Source organism: Xiphophorus hellerii, chromosome 24 (assembly GCF_003331165.1).
Source record: "Xiphophorus hellerii strain 12219 chromosome 24, Xiphophorus_hellerii-4.1, whole genome shotgun sequence".
NCBI classification, from domain to species: Eukaryota; Metazoa; Chordata; class Actinopteri; order Cyprinodontiformes; family Poeciliidae; genus Xiphophorus; species Xiphophorus hellerii.
The window spans coordinates 13,890,564-13,896,601 of record NC_045695.1 but is presented as its reverse complement, the minus strand read 5'-3'; the positions used below and the strand labels follow the sequence as shown (position 1 = coordinate 13,896,601).

Genomic DNA, 6,038 nt, shown 5'->3' with positions numbered 1-6,038 from the left:
GGAGGTCACATGAGCCCAGTGACTCCAATCAGAGTTGAACATGTTCAGCCAGGGTCCAACACTGGACTCTCTGTTCTCCCAGAGATTGGCCCGTTTATCTTTACTCTGTTTCTGCAGTAATCTGGGGCTCCACATCAATGCCGATTGTGTTAAAAGTCCAGTTTCGTTTTTCTTCCAGCTCATTGGTTTGATCTCTACGATTTCATCGGACCTCCATCCCCTGGAAAAGGTCACGGCTCTTCCTGCTAAAGGTCAGCGCTTGCATATTGCACGGTGGCTTCACACGGTGAGAGGAAATCCTCCTTCAAGTCGAATCTCTTGTGGTTCCAGTTGCGATGGCGGAGCGGGTTCTGGTGGTAGGAGGCGGGGGACGGGAACACGCGCTGGCCTGGAAGCTGGCCCAGTCGCCCCGGGGTCCAGCAGGTTCTGGTGGCTCCCGGAAACGCAGGAACCGCCAGCTGCGGCAAGATCAGCAACTCTGGTACCTGAGGGGCTGTTGGACCTGCTAACTGCTCCAACATAGGATGTATTTAGCTGAAGTCACTTGACAGAATTGAAAAACAGAGGTGAGCATCTGTATCTTTCTGTTGCGTTTCTGCAGAGGTGTCGGTGAGCAACCACAGCATCCTGGCTCAGTTCTGTAAGGACCACCACGTCGGTTTGGTCGTAGTCGGACCGAGGCGCCGCTGGCAGCAGGTGGGAGTCGATTCCAGTTCTTATTTGGGATCGAACCTCAGGTGGTTCTGCCCGTATCGTCTCTGCAGGTATGGTGGACGATCTGACGGCGGATCTTTTCTTATTTCTGTAGACAGTCTTTAAAAACAGATAAAAGTATTTAATGACATTAACAGCAGCAGCATAATATTGTATTGGTAATACATTTATTTACTAGATTAATTCAGTTCTACAAACGACTGCAATTAACTAAGTAATATTAAGTACTAATAATTTCAACTTTATTACTTTTATATTTAATTTTTCTCTATTAGCCTGCTTTCATCCTGCTTGAATGCTCCTATCGCAGGTGATTGAATTTTATTTCAAACACATTTTTATTATTTATATTTTTTTCAGGCCTTGAGTCTCAAAATTTCCCACAGTGAATCGTTTTTGGAGGATTTTTATAGAATAAGTTTTTATTTTCCATGTACTAACCCTGCAGTGACTCTTATTTAACATAATGTAAGCTGAATTTGATTTGGCTGATAAAAGTGAAAATGAGATCAAATAAACTGTAATTATATGAAGAGGAATATCTGTAGTTGCGATAGTTCACCACCAGAGGGCAGTGAGCGCTCATAATCCTCCATCAAACGCCTTGTTAAACTGCAGTTTGTTCTGCTGGTTTTCTGCTGAATCCATGAAAAAAAGCTGCTCAGCTTCAGATCTGCTTCACTAACAGCAAAACAGAAATACTGAAGCTTTTCCATCTTCACTCTAGTTTTTTCACTCTGTTAAATCTAACTGAACTATTAATGTTTATTCAGATGAATCCAAACTTTGGCTCTAGAGGAAAAACACAAGTTACGTAACTTCCTGTGAAAATAGAAACTCAAACCAACTTTGGTCTCCTTCAGATCAGCCTCCATTTTGAAGCTGCAGGATGGAAATAACTTGCTGACTTGTTACTAGAGGTAAGTGTTGCCGCTCCGGGTCCCTCCGTGTCTCTCGGCTCTCTGGAGCCTTTCTAACCGATGAAGCCCACCGAGGCTTCCCGGGGCCTCAGTCACCTCGGCCTGGGTCGCTCGCTCTCATAGGGCCTGGTCCCCGCAGCAGCGCTCTGTTTACTTTATTGAAGGCCTGATCTAGAAAGGAATTAGATCAAATGAAAAACTTTATTGTGAGACGTTGCTGCTTATAAAGTGATGCTAAGTGAGGTTCATTATGCGACTATAAGGAACAAAAAGAGAAATATTGAACACACTATAAACACACAGCTCAGTTACTGCGCAGTTAACCTGGTGAATGATCAGCTATGATCTACCATGACAGCAGCATCTAAAGCTGATCTGTTTGTGTGGAGCAATAATGAACTTTTCAGATTTAATCTAAATAAACTGAGAACTTAATGTAACTTTTACAGTCCATCAGTTCTTGCTGCAGCGACTCTCTCTGGTGTTTTAACCTAAAAAGCAGAACTAAAACATTGTAAACTAGTTTCTCTGCTTGTTGAAATCAGCAGGAAGTGAATCACATCACTCCGTCCCTCATCAGTCTGGGGTTCAGCAGAAACTGATGTTTCTCTTGTCTGTGGATCAGAACCGGCTTTAAGCCGTCCACAGATTTCCTCTCTTCCTCCTCACTGAGTTTGATCTTTTTCCAGGTTTTCCTCTTGTTGCTCCTTTCAGCAGGAAGAAAACTCTTTGTCTCTCAAAGCTCTGCTGGAAAAATGCATCCAGATCCAGACTGACTCTTACCTGAAAGGTTGCTGTGTTTAGCAATCAGTATCTGCAAAATCGGGAATCGATCAGCCAGAAAACTGCAGTCGGTTCAACCCTAAAAATAACAAAACTTTTAAATGGAGCAATAATAATAAAATAAATAATTTCACAAACATTTTAGATCAGTTGTAACAAACTAGTTTCTGAACTAAAAGAGTTGCATTAATGTGTCTCTTTATTTGAAGTTCAATCAGATCAATAGACTAAATATGTTTCAGGCCTCGCTGAGTGTTTGGGGGCTTCATCCCCCTATTGAAGCAGCTGTTTACCCATGATTCCTTGCAGTGGGTCCAGCTGGTACCTCAGCTGGATGCTGTGGTCCCTGAAAGCTGCTTTGTGTCTCTTGAGCTGAGAGGAAATCCTGCTGAGCTGCACACAGAGGCTGACATGTTGCTGAGATCCCAGCTGGACCCGGTTCTGTCTGGAGGAGAGCTGTGGACCCGACCTGAGCTGCTGCTCCCTCAGAACCTTCTGCTCACTGACTCCCTCCATACAGAGCTACAATAGAGTCATGATGCGTTCAAGTCCACTGGGAGCTAAATAAGTTCACTAGTTCATAGGAAATGTTCACTCATTCATTCACCTGATTCACTCTGATCCTCTGAACACATGATGGGAACCAGCTTTCTGCTTCACAGGACAGTTACTGGAACCAGATCACTGGACTGACTGGTTCTGGTTTCTCTCTCCAAAAGGCCAGAAGATGAAAGATGGGTATCAGTCCATCTATGAGGAGTGACCGGTCCAAACATGATCCTCCATACTTCAGTAATGAACCTGGACCATCAGACAGAAAGTAAGAAACCATTTTCTAACTGATTCATGTGAATCTATAGAGATATAAAATAAAAGATATTAACTGGTTGATCTTCAGTGTTTTAATAAACAGTAACTTAATTTTCTGAGATATTAATTTAAAGTTAGTCATGAAGGATGTTGGTCAGTAAATCAGAGTTTGAATGAAAGTCTGAATGAATCAATGATGAAAATGTTGCATGAAAACAAAAACAACCAACAATGTGAGGAGCAACGACTCAGATTGTCTCTAAACCCAGTGAAGCACTGGAGCTTCCAGACTGGGAACACTGGTATCAGTCATGATACCAGATATGATACAATGAAGAACTTCACACCAGAGATCATCAATGATCTCAGGTTCTGTTCTGACCCAGTTCTGGTCTCTACTTTGTGGTGGACCTTCATGAACATCTTCAGCTCCAGCCTGTTGCTAGTGAAATATTTCACTGATGAAGAAATGTCTTTACAGGAGCTGTGAGTGTGAAGAAAGACCCAGAACAGGAGCTGAACGGCCGACAGCCAATCAGAGCAGCTGTTCTCCAGGTGAGACTGAACTCCTCCAATCAGAGCCTCCTGTCGTCTCTGTTGGACCAGATCCACGTCTTTAGTTGAGATTTGGAAATTCAAGGTTTAAAAGTCTTTTAGTGATCAATTATTTCAGCTGGTGTAACTGGAACTTATGTGCTGGTGATGATAAAGAAAGGGAGAAAAAAAGTGATGAAAATGTTTGTTAATCAGTCAATATTTTCATCACAATATTCACCAATAATATTGAGAGTTAACAGCTCCTTGATGACCTTCTATCAGATCGCGTCTTTAAACATTCAGAGATAGAAGGTCAACTTGAGAAGAACCAAACCAGAGCAGACAAGGACTGCAACAAAATAGATGCTGTGATGAAGAAGAACAGAGAGCCTGCAGATTGATGGTCAAACATCTTCAGCTCATGGATGAATTGAAGGTTTCAATTAATTTCCGTTTTTGGGATTGCTTTTTCTTATATTGTGCCTCCATATCTGGCTTGTCTTTATTTATTATCGTAGCTGCTTCAGGTTTGCTTTTGTTACATTGTGCAGCCGTGTTTCCTGGCCTATTCGCTCGTCGGTTTACGGGTCAAGAGTGGCGATTTCAGCTCGACCTGACCGAGTCCTGTGAGCGTGAGATGCTGGGTGTCTGGGGTCACTCTGGAGGCTATATGTGCAGCAGCCTCTTGGTCATCCCCAAATACCTTTGCTGGGTTTTACAGGGTTAACTGGGCCACCTTTCACCTGGGATCCTATCCCAGTGCTCATCATCATCCCAGTGAGGTGGGCATGTTTTCGGGGTTGTTTCTTTTTCTGTGTGTGATTTCTCAGGACTCTGTCGGTAATCGTCATCCAGTGCTTTAATCACCGCCTCTGGTGGTCATCTGGGATTCATCGAACCGTAGTTACAGTCGTGACTTTCGTTCTTCTTACCATGCAGAGTTTTTATAAAATTTTAGCTTTTTATTTATTGATTTACTTTTTTCTCATCCATTAAAGCTGATATCAAAAATTATTGTTTTCCTTATGTTCAGCTGAAGTGTCTCCTCTCCTGTCTTTGTCTCTTTCTTCAGATTTTGATATTCGGTGTCAGAGTGACTATAAAGCGTCTCTGAAGAAGAAGTTCCAGAGTCTCTCTGAAGGCGTCGCTGAACCTGGAAATCAAACCGTTCTGAACCAGATCTACACAGAGCTCCACATCACAGAGGGGTTAACTAGAGAGGTCAACCAGGAACATGAGGTCAGACACATTGAAACAGCATCCAGGAAACAAGAAACAATCAGAAGAGAAGACATCTTTAAAGTCCCACCTGGAAGAGATCAACCAATCAGAACAGTGATGACCATGGGAGTGGCTGGCATTGGGAAAACACTGTTAACACAGAAGTTCACTCTGGACTGGGCTGAAGGCAAAACCAACCAGAACATTGATTTCATATTTCCATTCACTTTCAGAGAGCTGAATATGTTGAAAGAAGAAAAGTTCAGTTTATTAGGACTGATTCATCAATTATTTTCTAAAACCAAAGAAATCAGCAGCTTTGAAACGTTCCAGGTTCTGTTCATCTTTGATGGTCTGGATGAAAGTCGATTTACTCTGGACTTCAAGAACAATCCGATCCTGACTGATGTTACAGAGTCCAGCTCAGTGGATGTTCTGGTGACAAACCTCATCAGGAGGAAACTGCTTCCCTCTGCTCTCCTCTGGATAACCACAACGACCTGCAGCAGCCAATCAGATCCCTGCCGAGTGTGTCGGCATGGCAACAGAGGTCAGAGGGTTCACTGACCCCCAGAAGGAGGAGTACTTCAGGAAGAGATTCAGAGATGATGAAGAGAAGGCCAGCAGGATCATCTCCCACATCCAGAAATCAAAAAGTCTCCACATCATGTGTCACATCCCAGTTTTCTGCTGGATCACTGCTAAAGTTCTGGAGGATGTGATGATGACCAGAGAGGGAGAAAAACTGCCAAAGACTCTGACTGAGATGTACATAGCATTCCTGGAGGTTAACTTCGCAATCAAGAGGAAAAGTATGATGGAGGAAAAAAGACAAGATCAATCTGGAGTCCAGAGAACAAGAAGCTGATTGAGTCTCTAGGAAAACTGGCTTTTGAGCAGCTGCTGGAGGGAAACCTGATCTTCTATGACAAAGAGCTCAAAAAGTGCGGCATCAACATCAAAGATGCTGCGTTGTTCTCAGGAGTGTTCACTGAAATGTTTAAAAGAGAGAGAGGGACGTGCGACATCTCCGTCTACTCCTTTGTTCATCTG

General features: G+C 43.1%; 1 long non-coding RNA gene across 2 annotated transcripts; it reads left to right on the top strand.

Annotated features, from left to right (window-relative positions):
* The first annotated feature begins 721 nt into the window (after positions 1-721).
* LOC116715968 (uncharacterized) lies at positions 722-3,758 on the top strand. 2 transcript variants are annotated; one of them, XR_004338304.1, is made up of 4 exons: positions 722-764; positions 1,578-1,634; positions 3,080-3,237; positions 3,709-3,758. It is a non-coding gene; the product is annotated as an uncharacterized LOC116715968 (long non-coding RNA). The 2 variants fall into 2 exon arrangements; XR_004338303.1 differs by lacking the exon at positions 722-764 and having other exon boundaries at positions 1,247-1,634.
* Positions 3,759-6,038: the final 2,280 nt, after the last annotated feature.